General features: G+C 36.0%; 1 protein-coding gene across 6 annotated transcripts in view; it reads left to right on the forward strand.

Moving 5' to 3' along the window:
- CHODL (chondrolectin) overlaps positions 1-20,827 on the forward strand; it is a 263,500-nt gene that overhangs the window by 61,943 nt on the left and 180,730 nt on the right. For 3 of the 6 annotated variants that reach the window (XM_039857335.1, XM_039857336.1, XM_039857339.1), the window contains exon 3: positions 16,846-16,907. The exons of the other annotated variants lie outside the window; for them this stretch is intronic. The gene's annotated coding sequence lies outside the window, so the exon portion shown is untranslated. The remainder of the gene's footprint in view (positions 1-16,845; positions 16,908-20,827) is intronic. 6 annotated transcript variants of the gene reach the window in all.

Raw genomic sequence — 20,827 nt, forward strand, 5'->3', positions numbered from 1 at the left:
ACACCAATCTTTTTCTTTATGGGTTTTGCCTTCTGTATTATATGTAGAAAAACTTTCCTCACCCTAAATTTATATCAGTAGACCCTTAGATTTTCTTCTTGTTTATACTATTTTTCCACTTATACTTTAATTGATTTATATTTTATTCTGATATAAGTTTGGAGGTATGAATATAACAGTTTATTTTCAGGAAATCTAATTTATTTGCTTTCATTAATTTGAAATACTTCCATTATCACTTACTAGATTCTTAGATCCTTACATATATTGAATCTGTCCATTCTATTAATGTTATCTAGTATGTTAGAAATATTTCATGATTTATTAAAACTTTATAATACATTTTTATGTCTTATAGAGACAGTTCCTCCTGATTAGTCTTTGTTTTCACAAATTTTGAGATGACATCAAGTCTTATAATCTAGTTCCCAAAAAAACCCCTCTAATTCAGATTATAATTAGAATTGCATTAAATTTATAGGTTAATTTGGCAGAAAAATGATATATTCATAATATAGACACTTCCTAGCCAGAAACTGTTTACTGTCACTACATTTTTCAGTTCTTCTTTTATGTCCATCAGTAAGATGTGTATTTTTCTTTTCTTAAACCCAGCATTTTTCTTTATTGCCCCTTTAGCAGTCTTTCTTCGTTATATCAAAGATATTACTAAATTGGACAGTTGCTGTTTCAAACATTAAGTTATCTGCTCCTCAGCTTCACCACTCACATCATTCTGGAATTTGCTATTTATCTGTTTAATTTCACCAGTTAGAATCAAATCTGGCAACGTCTGCATTAACTAGACGTTCTCATGGAGTCACACGGTCATGGGAGAATGGCATTTCTACAGTGAGAGAAGGAAAATTCCAGTTGTTTTTCCTTCTTTTCTTGGTCTAGTTTTCAATTAGTTCCTGAGATAAATTGTTCTGGCTCATATGTTGCAATTTTATGGTGACTACAGGGTGTGAATTGAGGAGTAAAGAGGAAGGTTCCTATGACCCTTGTCTCCCAGGAGAAGCTGTATTCCACCATTGTGGGTCCATTCTTTTGGTTTAAGGCTCTGTCTCCAACACCATGAAAGCACCTCTTGGAGGAATAACTCCTTAGACTCTTGTAACCTAGTAACCCTTTAATTAGCAAATTATTTTTATCTGGATTGCTGTATAAGAGCATGACCCTGACTGTTGTGAGACTCTGGACAAAGAAGTTTTAATAGCAGGCTGATGCTGAAAATAGGTGCCTCAAAGGGTGGACCATGGTAGACGGCTATGGGTGGAAAAAGGACATCACAAAATGACAAAGTGGGAGGAAGAGGTATGGTCTTTTGAAAAGAGAGGATATTGATGAGAAGTTGGGAGAGCTCAGAAAAGAAAACTTCTTTTTTGGTCTATAGCTTGTCCTGCCTGATTGAATAGAATAATTGCATGAGGAACAGAGGGGATGGAAGGCTGTAGCTGCTTTTCCAGTAAGACCCATAAGTTTTCTTCCCACCAGTGCAATCTCAGCCAATTGAAGGCAGGGTTACTATTACTTAAAAGAAAGCCAGCAACAGGGCTCCTACCACAGATAGAATTCTGCCGTCATCAATGCCATCATTTTTAGTGACACATTCAAACAAACATCCAGGCCAGAATTACTTCTTTAAAATATCTTTTTTTCCCCCAGTGTAATCATTAGGATAATAATTCAATATTGCATTTTCTAAGAAAATATAGCCACTTTATTCTACGTGGTAATCTATGTGGCATCATTACTGATGTGACAAAAAAAAAAAAAAAAAAAGAAAATCACTTCCAAGCAGCTACATTTCATGTGCAGCACACACAGCTGCCACTTGAAGCTCAGCTCACAATCAATTTGATAAGTCAATCAATTTTCATCTTGTCTTCATCTCCTAGGTAACCAGAGCATTTATCCAGACCCTTGCCAAAGGAGAACATTTAAAAAGTAATATGTATTCATAATTGTTTTTTTTTCTAACACTGACTTAATATAAAAGCAAAACAAAGAGGTACCCCTGCAGTATTTTAAATCACAGTAATACAAATTTTCTTTGATTCTGGAAAGAGAGCTTGAAGAGAAATGTACTATAGAAAACATCGTTATATTTCAGTCTCTTATGATCTATCAGGAACAAAAACTGTACCACCTGCTGTGTCTGTTATGTGCTTAATGTGAATAACAAGCATCCCACTGCTGGTTATTAAAACAAAATTGTAAGCCATCTGACATTATACTTAGAACCGGTCCCCTGCTTCATGACTCTGAGAAAGACACAATTTGGGGGAGGAGGGTGCATTGGGGCAAGCCTTTTGATGTGAATACAAGGCATCTGGCCTCAAAGGAAGTCATTTATCTCCCTCCAAATCCCTAAAAAAAGTATAATGTAAAATCTAATTATAAAGCAGTATTATTGGCACAATGTAGAGGATAAAAATTTCCAGCAGTTGCAAAAAGCATTAACTTTTGCCTTACCTGAATCCTCTTGGTATTTGAAGTCATGAGAAAAATGGAACATTTGGTGAGTTTAGGAATAATTCACAAGCAGGAAGTCATGGATCTTGCTAAGTTTGTTGATACAGTGGGACACTAACTTCACAGGCTTCATGTTAAGCTGGGCCTACCTCATCAACCTGGACACAGCTAGTTGGCTTTTGGCTATTATTTCCTATGGAAAGTTCTGACCTATGCCTTATAAAGGTTTAGCATAAATATGCATTGGAGAAGAGTAATGCTGGCCAGATACCTGTTGGAATGCAACACAAAACATATGATGTATATTTTCCTATCAATTCTCCTATATAGATTTTCTTTTATATCCTTTTTTTTCCTGCACAGAAAATGAGAGATTTGCCTTCAACTATCATGGTGGTATGTAAGAATATTTTGTTGTATCTTTATAGACTGTGTATTAACATTTTCACTACAGTTTCAAATAGTTTAGGTGATTTTCAGTGCTGAATTTAAGAATGTTGGATTCTAGAAATATCAATTGTATATGAAGTTGAGAATCAATTCTAAGAAATTTTGGTGTTTTTGAGGGAATCACATTTTTAAAAATTACTAAATAAGAATCCCAACTCTTGTGCAACTGGGCTCTTGGCTCAGCTTTCACCAAAACTTTAATTATTTCTAACTGTCTTTATATCTTAGGGTCAATCCCAAATATATTCAGGGTCTTGCTGGAGAACACTTGACCAGCCAAGAGTGATTTTCATGCTTTTGGCCTAATTGCTGAAGGGTTGGGAGAAGAAATCAGTTTCTTTCAAGATCTAAAGTGAGAGGTGGAGCCCTGAATCTCTTTCATTTGGTTTGAGATCTTTGGATTCTGTCCTCTTCAGCATCATCACCCAGTTATCTCAACCATGTATCCAGAGCTTCTGCTGAACCAAATGACCTGCTATTCCTTGTATGTGTTATGTGGCATCTGATTTGGTTACTTTTCTTCCTCATTATTTTATTTTCTGGGCGGGGAGCCCTTTTTCACCTATGGTCACATGCTGTATGTCTTTGAGTGTTTAATTCAAATGCCATCAGCTATATTAAGGTTTTACTGTTCACCAAGCCAGAAAAAAAACTTTCTGATAAGATCAGATTCCAATTATTGGTAAACTGAGGTGGAGAGTGTAAAATATTATGTAAAGGATAGGAAAAAAATGAGGCTACAGTAAGGATACTCTAGCAAGAGAAAAAAAACTAAATAACATTTCTCCTTAAGGAATCTGCACCTCCCTCAGACACTTATTTTCTTGTAGCTTGTGTTAAGATTATCTATGTCCATGCTTTATTCCTGTTTGTGGGCTTACTGAACCCAAGGGCAGAGACCACTTTGGATTACCTTGGAATCCTCTGCAAGACCTGGTACAGTGGCTTAACAAGCAAAATGCATCTGCTTAGTCGGGAGAAGGAGGCAGTGAGATAAACCACTACGAGAAACACACTGTGATAAATGGTGTAAGTAAAGAAGAGCACAGTGGGACACAAGAGGAGGGAATCGAGTCAACTCCTGGGGACCACAGAAAGCATTCAGTGTTGGGGGGAAGGGATCGAAGTGAGAATCAAAAGGATGAGCATATTTTTGCCAAGCAGATAAATCAGTGGATGGGCTGAAAGTTTAGCTTTTATCTTAAATATGAGGAAGGACGTTTTAATAATAAATACTCTCCAACAAAGACTGAAATGCCTCACAAAGTCATGGACCTGGGGGTGTCTAATCAGAGGTAAGCTGACTACTTTTGAGGAATATGTGGAGGAAATTTATGTACTCTTTGGATGAAACCTCTGAGACCTGAAAAACCTGAATTTATGTGTTATCTACCGTAAATTCTTAGAGGAATTTAAAGATTAAAAAATGATTTCACTAGACAATTTTTATTAACTAACTATACATTACTTAAAAAAATCAACTTAACAAATGAAACCATTTCTTTGGCTTGTAGGAAAAACACATTTCATTCTGAAAGAAGAACATGAAAAATTATTTTTGTAAGCAGATCACTGAACAAATGAGACTATTAGTGTCAATTATAAAGCAACTTCAGTTTTGTTTCCAGCCTTTTCTTCCAATCCATACTATGAGACTAATTTTTCTGCTTTCCCTAGGGAAAGTTTCTACCTCTTCTCCTTTTTCTTACTACCTATGTTTCTGGCTCTACCAGGTTCATGCAAAGCAAGGGAGCAGGGAAGTTTTACTTAATAAGTCATGCTGTCAGCATTCTCTAGTCTTGGCAGGTGGAAAATGGCAGGTTGTAGGATCTTTACAGACCTTGCCTCTGCCAGGGATCCCTCTCCAGCAGTTTCTTTACAAATGGGTGGTCAGTCTCCAGCTGGTCGTACTGGGAGACATACATCAACCTCTCCAAATGGACCTTTTGAATCTTTTTAAATCATGCTTGGGTTGAGGAGAGAAAATACTCCTTGTTCTCCGAGTAGGAGAGAGAGAAATAGCCACAGCACTCCAATAATTTTTTCCAAAGAAATTCTCAAATATCTAGTTTCAACCTCTTATATACATAAAGTAGATGCTAAAATAAAAGTTTTAAAATTGAGTTTTGACCATCTCCTTTTCAAATATAGTTATATTTTTGTAGTCTAGAAACTCAGTTCGGAATATGATTGTAATTGGTATTTTTGACGTAGGGCCTCAGTCATAATTGAGATTGAATCCTATTTTAACATCCTTCTGTTCCAAGATCTTCCTAAACAAACCACAAAGGTGAAATTTACTAGCTATTTGCTAAATGCATAGAAGAATAGCACAGGCTTGTCCCTTGGCTTGCAGGAAATATGTGACCAAAATGAAATTCTAACAGAGTTATATTCTTAAGATATTTTGAGATGGGGAGTGCTCTTCTGCTTGTCATTCCTGGTTTCCTGCATCTTATATGGACTTTGGTAACTACATGTGATGTAACTGGGCCAGATGTCTAATTAGGTACTTATTGCTGCTCCCATTTGTGTTTCTTATTCCAAGAATTCACTTTTTAATCCATATTTTTTTGCAGTAGTATCATTCAAATGAGGGAAACACATTAGCTCTTCCTCTCTCGTGAACTTTAAAAGCTTTCTTGGGGAATAAGAAAAAGGTTCACTTGACTTTCTATGAACTATTTTTCCTCATTTCATGGAGAAAGGGCTTCTTTAGCTTCCCCACACCAATAATAAATTATTAAAGTGGTCTCATGGGCAAGAGAGGGAAATGTGGGTCTGCTGACAGCACTGTGATAAATACTCATATTAATTATAAAAAATAACAAGGGTGAAAGTTCAAAATCCAAACTTTCTTTTGGAACAGCTTCTTTTTTTCCCCTCCCTGAGATAGGTTTCAACTGTCAACATTGAACTTCCTGAAAAATAGACTGCAACCTGATCCTAAAGATTAGTTTAACATACTCTACTTTTTCCTTTTGTTTTTAAACAGAGAATAAACAAATGAATTAATAAGAACAATTACTCGGTGTATGACAGAATCAGAGCCCAGGATTAGGCCAGGTAAGGAGTGAGAGGCTCTTTGCAAGTGCTGGGTATGGACCACCACGTAACACTGGAGGGCAGGCGTGAAAGTGTACAGAGACCACAGAACAAATGCAGGGGACAGCAAGGCAGAGTGAAAAAAAAAGAGCCAAATGACTTTTAGACTATAGCTGAATTGAAAACCAGAGGGCATTTTCGGTTAATGGAGCCAGAGTAGATGAAAACAAGGGCCACCCACTTCAGGGAATTTTGATAACTATTTGATAACATGCCAGGCTTTGGTTTTACTGGCCTTGCTGCCTATATGGGGAACTTTCCTAGGGGTGTGTTTAAAGAGCCCCTGAGACTCTAGGCAAATGGTCCATGAGGATGTCTTTCTTTTTGTTATAAATACAGTATAATGACATGCCTCATTTAACAGTTAGAGCCGTAATAGCTTATGCAGATCCATCATGCTAAGGATTACTCAGGGACTGTTGAGTAGACTCATGTTTCTGCTGCCAGCAAATACATTTAGTCTTTCTATTACAGTGTGTTACAGTGTGATATGTTGGTTCTTCATGAGTTGTTAAAAAGGCCTAGGTAGTGAAGGGAGAAAATTTATGCCATGCAGTCAACCTCATCCTCTCATTGATTATTTCCCATAATTCTATCATCATTGTCTACTTCTTTGCCAAAAAAAGCAAAAGCAAATCTAGTAATTATAAAATAGATCACTTTTGTAGAAAATATCTGGATATAGTCTTTTTTCCATGAGTATAATAATAAATCAGTTTATGATTCTATCTACTTTTTTTCTAGACATGTCAAGTTATATGAATTAAATGATTAAACTTAATACTGACCTTAACTATTTAATGTTTTAAAGATTATTTTTCCATGCTACTAAGGCCAGTGTAGAAATGAACCCTAATAGATAAAATCTCAGTCTTAAAGATGTCAAGAAGAGCTTGGTTCTAATTCCTTCATTTTCCCCTTTGTTTTAACTTTGTTATTATAATTTTTATATTTCATGCCTTCTTTCTTTAATGTTTTAATATTTACTTTCAGTTTTTAAGTTCTTTCCTCACATACTGGCTTTAAGTAGAGTGCAGTAAGGTAGCTGCTCTGAGACATAGGAAGTGCATGTGGTTTTGATCCTGAAGCAGGGTGACTACAAGCAGAACTAGATCCTTAGCATGGGCACATTAGCCCCCAAGAGAAGGGACTTCTGCCTTCGCCATGGCTCTAACGCGCAGGTCCCGTTGGGCCCCATAGCCTCATGGGGTGGAAGACCTATCCTGTTTTCCACTCTAAGCTGTTTACAGGGCCCATGGAAATATGTGCTGGTGGACAGAGAGGCCTTCTGAGGGCCAGAGACACCAACGTCTTTAGGATGGATGCACTCTGTCTTCGTTTGGGCTGCTATAATGAAGTATCATAGAATGGGTGGCTTATACACCCCAGAAATTTATTTCTCACAATTCTGGGGGCTAGAAGTTCAAGATCAGGGTGCTTGCATAGTTAGGTTCTGGTTAGACCCTCTTCTGAGTTGTATCCTCACATGGTGGAAAGAAGGCAAGAGAACGGTCTGCAGTCTCTTTTATGGTCTCTTTTATAAGGGCACTACTCCTGCTCTAATTAACTCCTAACGCCATTACCCCAGGGGTTAGAGTTTCAACACATGCACTTGGGAAGGCAGTTCGGTACATTTCACACTCTTTGGTTGGTGACAAACAGGCTGTTAAAATCAAGAGCCCTGGGTGTTTACCCTCACTGGCTTCGTCTAGCTTCTGATACATTTCCTTTTTTACCTTAATGCTGACAGAATTACTGTTTAATACATGCTAAACTTTACTCAGATGGCAGATAACATGCAATGACAAACCTCTTAGTTAAGATCCTTTTTAAATTAAGCACTTTGATACTGTCTACACTGGCAGATCATAAAGATGTTAGACAAATATATTATCAACCTAAAGCATAATATTAAAAATGAAAGCCAGTGTTGGTTGATTTGCTTTCTAAGTGATAAAGAGCCTGTTAGGCACTTTACGTGTGTTTATTTCATTTAATGAAAAACATTCATTTAATAGTATGCTGATGTCAGTTATTCTATATATAACTCAAAATGCAGATGCAAAAATTTCTTTAATTCTGCCTTAATTTGCCAATTAAGAGAAATGTTTCATTAGTTTTCTTTTTTCTTAGAAAAAATAATTAAGCAAATAAAAATTTTAGTAGCCGAACCTAAGCAAAGCATTACTGGTCTGAGAAAAGGCAAATTGGTAATTCTTCTGTTTTCATATATTTTGCTAGTTTGAAGAGACATATTTGATTATATATATTTTAAAGTACTTATGGTGTTTAATGGATACTATAATAGACAACACTCTCTTGCAATAAAGATTAATATGTTAACTGGTTCTTAAAATAAAAATTTTAGCTTCTACTCTATGAGTGGTATCAAAGGTCTGAATCTATATGTATTAGTATATTGTACTTCCACTACAATACATCTTCCTCGAGGATTTTGAAACAAAATAAAAAGAAAATGATACATCAGTTACAACACAAATACTCTTGGGAAGATAAAAATAGAACGATGTCAATATTATGCTTGTTGATGTACTTGAAATATATACCCATGGCTTTTAGGAAATAAAGCACACAGTCATCTGAATTAAATGGAAAAGAATCAGGTCAAGTGAGGACAGTTAAATTTTACAGCTTGTTTATTCATTTGTTTGTGTGTTTCAGAACTAACTCTCTCTCTCTCTCTCTCTCTCTCTCACACACACACACACACACAGAAGCAGTCACTTCTCTGTCCCCTGCTTTATTATTTTTTTTAAGTCTTTCAAAAAAATCACACAAATTCTCATACTACTTTATAGATATGAAGTCTCATATTTATTACTCAATTTTGGTTTCTTATATATTTTTAATATGTGAACAGGAATCACATTTTTCTTGCAGCATTGTTGCAGAGATAAAATTAGATGATGAATTGTCAAAAATATATTAGACCCATTTATTTATTTTCGCTTTTATTTCCCTTGCTTTCGAGGTCAAATTCACAAAATCCTCTCCAAAGCCAAGGTCCATGAGTTTAATACCTATGTTCTTTTCTATGTAATTTATTGCTTCAGTTCTTATATTTAGGTCTTTGATCCATTTTGAGTTAATTTTGATATATGGTGACAGATAGAAGTTTAATTTCATTCTTTTGCATGTGGCTTTCCAATTTTCCCAGCATCATTTATTGAAGAGGCTTTCTTTTCTCCCTTGTATGTGTTTGGCTCATTTATCTAAAATTATTTGTCCATATATACAGGGGTTTATTTCTGGACTCTCAATTCTGTTCTTTTGGTCTGTGTGTTTGTTTCTCTGTCAGTACCATGCTGTTTTGATTATTGCTTTGTAGTATAAATCGAAGTCAGGCAGTGTGATGGCCTTGTTCTTTTATCTCGGGATTGCTTTGGTTCTTCGGAGTCCTTTGTGATTCCATACAAATCTGATAATATTTTGTTCTACTTCTTTAAAAAGTACTGTTGGGATTTTGATGGGGATTGCAATAAATCTATATATTGCTTTGAATAATATGCCTATTTTAACTATGTTGATTCTTCCAATTCATGAACATGGAGTATCTTTCCATTTCTTTGTGTCTTTTTCAATTTCTTTTAATGTCTTGTAGTTCTCAGTGTATAGGTCCTTCACATCCTCTGTTAATTTTATAACTAAGTATTTTATTTTTGGTGAAATTCCAAAAGGAATTGTTTTTTATTTTTTTATGAAATTTCAATGATAATATATAGGAACACAATGGATTTTTGTGTATTGATTCTGTATCCTGCAGCTTTACTATATTCATTTATTGTTTCTAATAGTTTTTTGGTGGAATGTTTAGAGTTTTCTATATAAAGAATAATGTAGTCTGCAAAAAGTGATAATTTGATTTGAGATTACAAATCAAACTATAAAGCTTCTTCACGGCAAAAGAATCCATCAACAAAACAAAGAGACAACCAACTGAATGGGAGAAGATATTTGCAAACAATGCCTTCGATAAGGGGATGATATCTAAAATATATACAGAACTTATGCAGCTGGACAACAAAAAAGTAAACAATCCAATTAAAAAATGGGCAGAGGATCTGAACAGACACTTCCTCCAAGAAGACAGACAAGCAGCCAACAGACATACGGAAAGATGCTCAACTTCACTAGCTCTTAGGGAGTGTAAAACAAAACCACAATGAGATACCACCTCACATCTGTAAGAATGGCTATTATCAACAAGACACGTAATAACAAATGTTGGAGAGATTGTAGGGAAAGAGGAATCCTCATACACTACTGGTGGGAGTGTAAATTGATATAGCTACTATGGAAAACAGTATGGAGGTTCCTCAAAAAATTAAGAATAGAATTACCATATGACCCAACAACCAACCCTCTTCTGGGTATCTACACCCCAAGTTTGAAAACATTTATCCATAAAGATATATGTACCCCTGTGTTCATTACAGCATTATTCATGATGGCCAAGACATGGAAACAACTAAAGTATCCTTTGATAATGATTGTATAAAGAAGATATGGTACATATATACAATGGAATATTACTCAGCTATAATAAAAGACGAAATACTGCTATTTGTGACAGTGTGTCTGGATCTTGAAATAATCATGCTAAGCAAAGTAAGTCAAAAAGTTGAGAACCATATGATTTCATTTATATGTGGGATATGAAACTGAAAGCAACAAATGAGCAAGACAAACAAAAACTCAGACACAGACAACAGTTTGGTGATTACTAGAGGAAAAAAGGGAAGGAGAGGGGTAGATAAATGTAAAGGGGGTCAAATATATGGTGATAGAAGGAAATTTGACTTTGTTGAACACACAATGCAGTATACAGATGACATATTATTGAATCATACACTTGAAACTATGATTTTATTAACCAACGTCTCTCCAATAAATTTAATAAAAATTGTATATATATTGAAGGTCCTAAACATAATTGCTATTATTAATTTTCTTTGTGTGATGATATCCTGCTGTCACTACTTGCCATGCTGTGATAGGAACCTAACAACAGCCACTGTGGTGTGCATAGGTGCCAGACACTATGCTGAATTTAGCTTTCCTTCAACATTTAATTTGAGTAGGCCATGTTGTAGTAGTCCCTCTTATCCACGGTTTCATTTTCTGTGGTGTTAATTACTGCAGTCCAAAAAATATTAAATGGAAAATTCAAAAAATAAACAATCGTAAGGTTTAAACTGTACGCCGTTCTAAATGGCGTGACAAAATCTCATACTGTCCCTCTCTGTCCCAGCCACAATGTGAATCATCCCTTTGCCCAGTGTGTCCATGCTATAGACACTCCCTGTGCTTTTGTCACTTAGTAGTCATCTCGGGTATCAGATTGACTGTTGTGGTATCACAGTGCTTGTGTTCAAGTCACTCTTATTTTACTTAATAATTGCTCCAGAGCCATTCACATAACTTTTATTACAGTATACTGTTATAATTGTTCTATTTTATTATTAGTTATTATTGTTAATCTCTTACTGTGCCTAATTTATAAATTATACTTTATCATAGGTATGTATGTATAGGAACAAACATACTATATACACAGAGTTCGGTACTATCTATGGTTTTTGGCATCCACTAGGATACTGGACTACTGTATCCCCATTTTATAGGTAGAGAAAGCAAATGATTTGTCAAATTGTTGATAAACGACAGATTATGGATTCAAATACATCTTTATTCATTAACAAGTGACATTTGTTAAAAAAAAAAAAAGAGTACACATGATAGATATGTAACAGAGCAGTTTTGAGCCTAGACATGGTCCAAAGTATCTGAGTTTTAACTTTGCCATCTCCTTGCAGCATGACTTGGGCAAGTTGCATATTCACTTTCCCCGTCTTAGGGTCTTTATTTGTATTATTATAATAATAATAATAATAATACCTGACTCCTTGGGTTGTTAGAGTTATGAAAGGAGGTAATGTTTATGAGGCACTTTAGAACTGTGCTTAGTACATAGTAAGCACTATAAAGTGTTTGCTTAATGAAGTAAAGAATCTCTAAATTACAGTCTGCACTGGAAGGAAGACTTAAAGTGCAATTTTAAATAGCTTTGGTTAGGAATTTCTGTGAGTGTGTTATAACCCACAGGTCTAAAAAGGTTAGTATTAAAGTTATGTGGAAGAAATTCCAGATTCAGGAGAGAACGAAGGACCAGACAGTCCTGTAGTTCGAAAGCATCTTCGTGTAAATTCCATATCATCTTTCTGAGGCACCTTGAAAACGTCAACTATCACTGGTCCCGTTTAAGGGGCTGGGGTCTTTTTGGAGCTGACAGAATCCACATCTACTCTAGGAAACATGGAGCTCCTCTCTCCATCCATGCCTCCGTCCCAGGTGGGAGCCAGCAAAGCGCCCTTCTCACTTATACATGTTTCTGCCACTTCTGTTGCTTGTTCTATCTCTCCTCCCATTCAGGAGCACTGAGGGACAAACAGACCCAAAGGAGAGAACTTGGTTACGTCTGTACTGATATTTAGATTTGGTATAGTTACTTAGGGCTAAATAAATAATGAAATTATTATTCTTGTGTAAAACATTCTTTCCATTCTGATCTTAGAATCAGAGCTAGTGGTATTTCAGGCTAAACTGATTAGATTACCCCTAGAACATCTCACAAAGGGCTATCTCTCTATTGAGATATAGTTCTTAAAATGGTTTCATAGACATCCTTGGTAACTCTTTCCAGTACTTAACACTTTGCTACCAGGAAACCGGTGACAGAATTATAATGTTACCCTGTTTTATTCTGCCATTCCTTTGCAATTTGGCAGCTTTATGAAGCACTTAATTAAGCAGCTTAGTGCATTCAGTCTGACACCTGAAAGGTGGCCTTCAGCTTAACAATTCTTGGCTTGATATTACAGACGTAACCATGAGCCTATCAATGAATGACAAAGAGCTTTTTTTAAAAAAAAAATTTGGGATTTAGTTACGTCATTAAATAAATATTTTATGTTGATGTATTGAGGCTGAAAAATCAAGATAGTCAAGAGATTTTCATAACAAATGTACATATAGTAGATTTTCAGAAAACTCTACTTCTTTCAAGAATATTTGCTGAGTTGAACTGGAAAGAAAACTAATTTAAGAAAAAAAGAAAAGAAGAGGTATGATGTGGTTGCCTGAGTCAGATCAAGCAGACATGGTTAAGAATCGTAGAACCCAGAAGTATGCTCATCAGGAGATGGACTGAGGGCTCATTGTAGCCTTATCGAATAACCATTATGGAAATATGCATATTTCCCAATGAACTGTTTTCTGCATTTATCTAATATGTATTTACTGTATATTTCATTATGAATCAGACAGGGAAATAGGAACTTGAGATAGTAGACCCTCACCAAGCTGGTAGGCCATTATTTGCACTAATTTTCTTAAATACTTTGGTTTCAAATCTGTACTTATTACATTTTCAGCTTTTGATTAGGTACATGCATTGTGATGAATGTTTCAAAATATTAATGTGAAGAAGTATGGGCATTTATTGACTACATACATTGTCTAAGTTGCCTGGGGCATTCTAAGGTCAAGGGAACCCGTGAGCTCCTTAAACTACTATTTGTTCTCTTCAGACTAAGATGCTGCTAATAAATGAACCATGCAGCAGAGATTATACTGACAAAGAAACTTCCTGGAAGGTTTTTCAGTTTATAGAAAAAAATATAGTGGCATCAAACACACGACTTTAGAGTTTTAAATCTGTAAAATTTCTATATTTTCCATGTAGAAATTATGTCATTAGATATACTTTAGATCAATAATGGTTCAGGCAAAATCTTAACGTGGGGTTTGAAACTGTTGAAAACTGGTCAGTGGGAGAATAGTAGGATATTTTCTTGAATTCTAATGGTCTAATTCATGCACAAATCTTTTATTACACTATGTAGTTTTAAGTAAGTGCATTTATTTGAAAGAAAATGAAAAAAAAATCATGAGGAGTTATTGTTCCAGGGAAAAATGCTTTCCTAGGGGTATTATAACATGTTGAGTTGGGAAACATTTACTATTTAAGTCTTATAATTTCCCTTGTGTAAATTGTTCCAATTTCTATAATGATAGGGATGGCCAAATCATATTTTATTTTATGGTTCTCTGTTGGCATATTGGTTCTAGATAAATGGCTCAAAATTAGCCCAGTCTGGTTACTTTGTGGAAAGGTTCATTAAAGTAGATGAAATGTCTCAGAAATGCACTCTGATTACTGATGTTTTTTGAAATAAATAAACCCAGTTTAAAATAATATTGAATTTCAGACGTACTCACTTTATGGCAATATTAGTTTTCAGACATATTCATTGTGTAGAATTCTGTGCTGAGTAAAAGTGAAAAACATCAACACATTGTTTGTTACATTGACTTTCTAATTTTTGCTATACTGAAGCATTGCCTTCTCATATTTTTTCCATTATAGACAAATGAGTCCATACTTTGTTCATGATTCTCTTTATGGATAAGGTTCCATTTAGTTGAATGGTTTTGGTCCAATGGTCATTTATTCATTCATGTATTTCAAATTATATAACTAAAAATGTGGGGGTTGTACTAAATGTGTCATCATTTCTCCTCTAGTTACCTTTATTTTGAACTTGTGCTCAACAGATATGATTTTATTTTTAAAAGAAACTAAAATTAAGTACAGAAATATATATTTCCCCCAAAAGTACACACCTAGGAGTTGAGGAATGATTACAGCATGCCTAGGATGCACAATTAATTGGACTATAAAATGTAAATTTCATTTTATTTAGAAAATAAATAAGCGTAAAATGAGGAAAATATGAAAAATAATCTATAACTCTAAGACTCAAATTTACTCTTAGTGCCATACAACCTAATTGGAATTCACAATGTATTGGAATTGTTGGCTGGTTTACCTTTCAAAAGAACCATTTGAATAATGATCAGGCTGAAGGAATAGACACAGGGCAAATAAGTCCAGCCAGATACACAGACATGTTCTACACTATTTTAAAATCACTGCCGTGTTCAAATTCTCATATGGCCTACTTGGGCTGTCTACAGTTAGAATTATTGACAAGAAAAGTGGATCAACTCAGAAAAGTTGCCTGGTGGGTCAGCTGTTCCCTCAAGTAACTGGATAAGTTTCATCTGCTGAAGACCTACAGCCAGAACTCTTGATAAATTATCACTGCAATTTACCTGCCTCTTCATCTGTGTCCCACATTTAAACTCATCATAATAGTCCCACTGATTCCATCTCAAAGTCCCAGTCTTCTACATCTGCTTTTTAAAATCTCTTTTTATTTAATCAGGAGTCTGCTTTTCCGCAAATATAGTTTCCTTGTGCTGGCTCTTTTTCCCACAGGTAAGGTTTTTTAATAATGTGAATCATTCATGGATTATAACTGGAAGAAATGCAGCATTCAAATCCCAACTATTTGAGGGAGATAGAAACAAAAACGCTTAAAAACAAACTTGCTATTCGGGGAAGCCTGATAATTCTGAGATTTTCCAGTGTTTCCATTTAAGTTTTTTTTTAACACCAGCACTATGAAAGATCCATCAACCTTTAACAACTCTGTTTATTTGAACAAGGTGAAAAGAAAAAAAAAATAACGATTTAGTCTAGCTTTCAGGAAGCAAAATTCTTCTTTGACAGCACAGGTATTAACAAGAACCCCTTTCTGATGTTCTTAGAAGACATACTGACTTTGGAGCATTTATCCAAATGTTTTAACAAAAGGGCTTTTTGAAGTTAGTAGGATTTTTAATATGGTGAAATATTTAAAGGGAATTTTCCAGATTTATTATGTATATTGTATGTAATGCTGCTAATTCTCATATTTACTTTGTAATGGGGCAAATGTATGGTAGTAAGGATAAGTAAATGGGGAGAAACATGATATTATGTACCTGTCTAAATTTTATAATCATATTAAATATGAGTTGGCAAATACCAGAATTTTTGCAGATAACTTGGCTCAGGAAAAAACGTAATATAACGCTTCTACTTTTCCCTAATGTTTTTTTGGTGGGGAAGAATAAGTATAGGTAAATAGTAATCAGTGCTATGGTCTGAGTAGACAGCAAGGCCAGGAAAGAAAGAAAGGATAAATGGATATTTTAAGGCAAAAGCTGGAGCTTGGGTCTTGAAGGTTCAAGTGATGGAAAGGGTATTTTCTTCCATTGGATTTTAGAGGGAAGAATATAAAAACATAACTTGGCATAGCTATTATTTACTCTTACTGAGAATTTCCCTCTCCCACCAGTAAAGAGAGGAAAATTTGTCCCACGTAGTTAACAGTCTGCTACAGCTCTTACTGAAAGGCAGTATTTTTATTTTTAATGGACCCTGCTGTTATCGTTCTCTCAAGCTTGAAGTTTAGTCCTTAGCTCTGCAGCCTTGCTGTGAATAAATCATCTACTCTCTTAGCATGTGTCAGAAGGTTTTGAAGCTCAGGTAATAGGAAGATGTTATTTTCCTTCTTTCTCATCCTATTGATGGTAGCGAAAGACCATGACATTTCCATAAGGCAAGTTTGCCAAGGGAGATTTTGCAGATTTCCTAGATGTGACATACTGCAGAGCATGCTATTTTGAAAGATTGTTCTATGGGGCTTCTTGACTACAGATGGATTTGGTTCACTTAGCAAGTATTGAGTACCTGCTCTGTGTTGGACATCATTCTAGGTGCATCTTCAATGTTCTATTTTTAAGTTGAAGGAAAGTGATGTCTTTTATTCTGGCAAGTGCATTTAACTCTCTATTTGAAGTTAATTCATGTTGTATCTCCTCTGTTTTGACATGGTGAAGACTTAGGAGGATACTGACAGAACCAAAAAAGATTGGTGGTTGGTCATTTGGACACTGATGATGTGAGTATTTAGGCATTCGGCCAGTGGTGGTACCCTCTTCACAGGCACCAAAATTAATGACATTGTGACTGCTGATCCTTTACTCTCATTTGTCATTACAAACGTTTTTGCTTTAATACATCATTCTCTTCTTTCAGTTTGTATTGACAGTCTCCATGTCACGCCCTTATTTCACTGTTAGATTACTGCAGTAGCCTCCAACTTTCTAAGTGATACTCTAGATTAATCTTTTAAATGCATTACTCTCAGTGCATCTCTTGTCTGCTGAAAAAATTTAAAAAATACCTCTTCAAATAATCTTAAAGCACTTGGCATCACCTTTATTAATGCACACAGGACTATAGAATAACTTAATTGGCATCCTCTGCTTGAGCAGGTAATTGTACACTTGCGGAAATTGAGGTCAAGAAGCTTAAGTGACTGGTTCAAATTTATTAGTTGTTCAGAAGAAACATTTGAACTAAAGTCAGGATCTCCTAAATTTCAGGTCTGTGTATTCCCTCTTGTCAGATAATGTCTTCCATTAATTTTTTTTTCCCTCTTACTGTGTTTAGAGGTTGTATTCTAAGCCTCTGTGTTTTCCCACCTCGTAGTGGAGAATACAAAGCCCCCTCTTCGTGAGTGGCAAGTGGTGGGAGAGTGCATGACAGTGGAGGAAGGAGAACTAAGTCATCCCCTGAGAGGGATCTGTGTTTCTGAAACATCACTGGAAGAGGGTTCTGTACTGAATGTTTGTGTACCCTTCCCCTTACCCCAGTTCATATGTTGATGCTGTAATGCCCAGTGTGATGATACTTGGAGATACTTGGAGATGGGGTCTTTGGGAGAATAATGTTTATTTGTGGGCATGAAGGTAGGACCCTCATCATGGGCTTGAAGAGACACCAGAGAGCTTGCTTCTTCTCTCTCTGCCATGGGAGGACACAGTGAGAAGGCAGCTGTGTGCAGGCCAGGAGAGAGAAGTCTATCCCCAGGAACTGGATTTGCTGACATCTTGATGCTAAACTTGCCATATCTGTTGTTTAACCCAACCAGTCTGTGGTATTTTGTTGTAGCAGCCTGAACTGACTAATACAAAAGAGTTTCTGTCAAGGTCCTTGTGTTACTTTCCTAGGGCTGCTGTAAAAATTACCACAAACTTGGTGGTATAAAACAACAGGAAGTTTAATTCTTTCTCTGCTCTTCAATAGAGATAAACCTGGGATGGCAGGATTGTGGAAGGAGGGAAGAAGGCGTATGTTAAGATGTTAATGATTATTGCCCAAATACCTAATTGAAGACTAAATAGGAATTATTTGACAGCTATCTGAGAGTAAGAATGGTCCAGAGCTAGCCCTGGAGTGGCTAGGGACACCGAAAGTAGAGAGAACCTACCCTCTTCACTAGTATTCTTGGTTTTGGCTCCTGTCAGGATACAGTGGGTCTGATTGTTTAGCTGAGGCAACTGGCTGAGACCAGCTGAGGATAAAGGGGTGGGGCTGGCTCATGACAAAGGGATTTCCCAGCTGGAGCTGCTCTCAGCTGGAGGTGGTGTGGGGTCTCAGCCGCTATGAACAACTGGGTGGCCAGCCATTTGGTTGTGGCATGCACTAGACTGAGAGGGATGTTATTTACTGGAGCCAGTTCCAGCTGGTAGTTATACAGGATGGAGGCCATCCTGCGGAGATGGTAGGAGGTGGGGTGGGAAAAGTGTGGGTTAGGAATAGCGCTGAGCTTGGGTGACAAAAGGATGCCAGTGTGTGGAGGCATGAACACAGTCAGGAATGAAGAGCAACCAAGTGTCGAAATGTGTGGAATTTTTGGCTATGCATCTAGTTCTACTCCATAAAGACACAGCTGGCTTGGGTAGGTACAGCATCTGACACTTCTAACCTTGTCCCCTGGGTCATCTTTGGTAGATATGCTCTAGCTTCTTGTCTCTCCTTACTAATTATATTGGTAGGGGAGTCAGAAGGTCTAGGGTTTAAAGCAGGAATTGCCCTTTACCCCTTATGTAACCTTAATATTTTTAAGTCACGAAACGTAAATGTTTTTACATTCCATCTCTCTCTGTCATGCATAGACTATGCGGATCAATAAAAGTATACAAATGGCTTTCCTGGAAAGAATTTCTGTGCAATATCAACATGCCTTGGAAAGGAGTTGAAAGGGCACAGAATATCTGCTTTTCAAAGCATGAAAACTAGTAATTAGCTATGGTAAAAGAGAAAGCAGGAGACAGAGAATTTTTCCCCACTATGAGAATAACTTTGACCACTCTACAGTCTTTAATATGTATTTTTTCACTATGCTAAGATTATTGGCTGGAGATTCTGATATGACTATGTTTTTTTTTTGTTTTGTTTTTTTTGCTGCATTTCCACCTAAAACTATCTCCCTTTTATTTTTTTTCCCCCAATTAACTTAGTTGCCAATGAAGAAATTCAAAACCTAAATGCTTACAATGTATTTTGGAAATCTTTCTCGCCACGATAATAAAGACAAGGCTTTGTTTGTTTGCCTAGGGACAACTAGTGTCCTTTTTTTCCTTTGATTCTGAATTTTATACTCTGATAGATAGAACTGTGGGCACAACAATGAGAGAGAAAAAGTAGAGCCAGGCACAAATCCTGAGTTTTGATAAAGTCTATAAGACTTAGAAGTTGAGGTGAAATAAAGTTTCTAAACTGGTTTATTTAGGTCTATACAAGTAAGAAAACATAAAAATGGAATATAATGGAATTTCTTGATTTGTGAACAAATCTGAGGTTGTTCTCAAGGGGGAACATTTTGTTCCTTCGTTTCCTTGCCTAACTGAGAAGACACAGTTCTGAAGATGGTCAGTCTATAGATGGCTCTTTTCTGGAACTGGCAGAGTAGGTCTCTGCATGGCGGGGGCAGGAGGGAGTGAATAGAGGCCAGATTCACTGAATCATTTCTTACCTCATTCTTTGATAACATCATGAAGCATTTTGCCAATCTTTGGAAGTCCAATCTTTGGAAAAGTCCATGCAGAGTTGTAAAAATGCCATGGGACTTGACTTGGCTAACCCACAGAAGGTAATGGAATTATACATTCTTCGGAGACGTACCTTCTACACCGCCCATCACTCATTGACCAGGAAATTTTATGTTATTAAATAGAATACTTAACAAGGCCGAACTATATGCATTTGCATTACTTGCTTGTGTCTGGACCAACCTCAAAAGCAGTGAATATATCTTGTGACTTATATTTGCTTGACCAAGTCTGCACACCAGAGTAATATTTTCCAGAGACAAAAAGACTGTACCCACAAGAAAGTTTCTGCTTATATTCTTAGAGTTAAAGGGAAAAAAACTTCTCACAATTTTTAAAGTAGCCATGTTGTCCATAATTTCTGCCATATCAGAGTCAGAAGTGCTGAGTTTTAGACTTGAGGCACAACGAAAAATATAAGATTTAACAGTAGACATTTATGTATCTTCTGAAATTTTTATCAAATAAAATCTTAAATATCAGACAGCCTGGTTCAATACTGGTTACTTGGCTAGCTTAACCTTGACATATTAAACACAATAGAAAATTTTAATGCTGCAAAACATGAACAATGACATTTTGCTATATGGCTAATAACAAGGGAAGAATGGTAGAAGAAAAACAATTGGTAGAGTCTTATGAGAACATTTTTTTCCCCTCATCAAGAACCCTTCTGGCTGTGGTCTCATTTTTATAGAATTGGTGAGTATCTGTACTTTATAATGATCTTCTCAGAGATGGAAGTAAATGAGTGTTTTTCTACTTCACAGTTCTCTTTTATTGCTGTTTTTTACAATGCAAACAGCTTTCTAAAATATGATATAATTTATTTCTTTATGAGTTTTTGTTTGTTTATTGGTGTATAGTTTGCTAGGGCTGCCATAACAAAATACCACAGACTAAGGGTCTTAAACAACAGAAA

The sequence above is a fragment of the Pteropus medius genome, unplaced genomic scaffold (genome assembly GCF_902729225.1).
Source record: "Pteropus medius unplaced genomic scaffold, Ma_sr-lr_union100, whole genome shotgun sequence".
In the NCBI taxonomy this organism is placed as follows: domain Eukaryota; kingdom Metazoa; phylum Chordata; class Mammalia; order Chiroptera; family Pteropodidae; genus Pteropus; species Pteropus medius.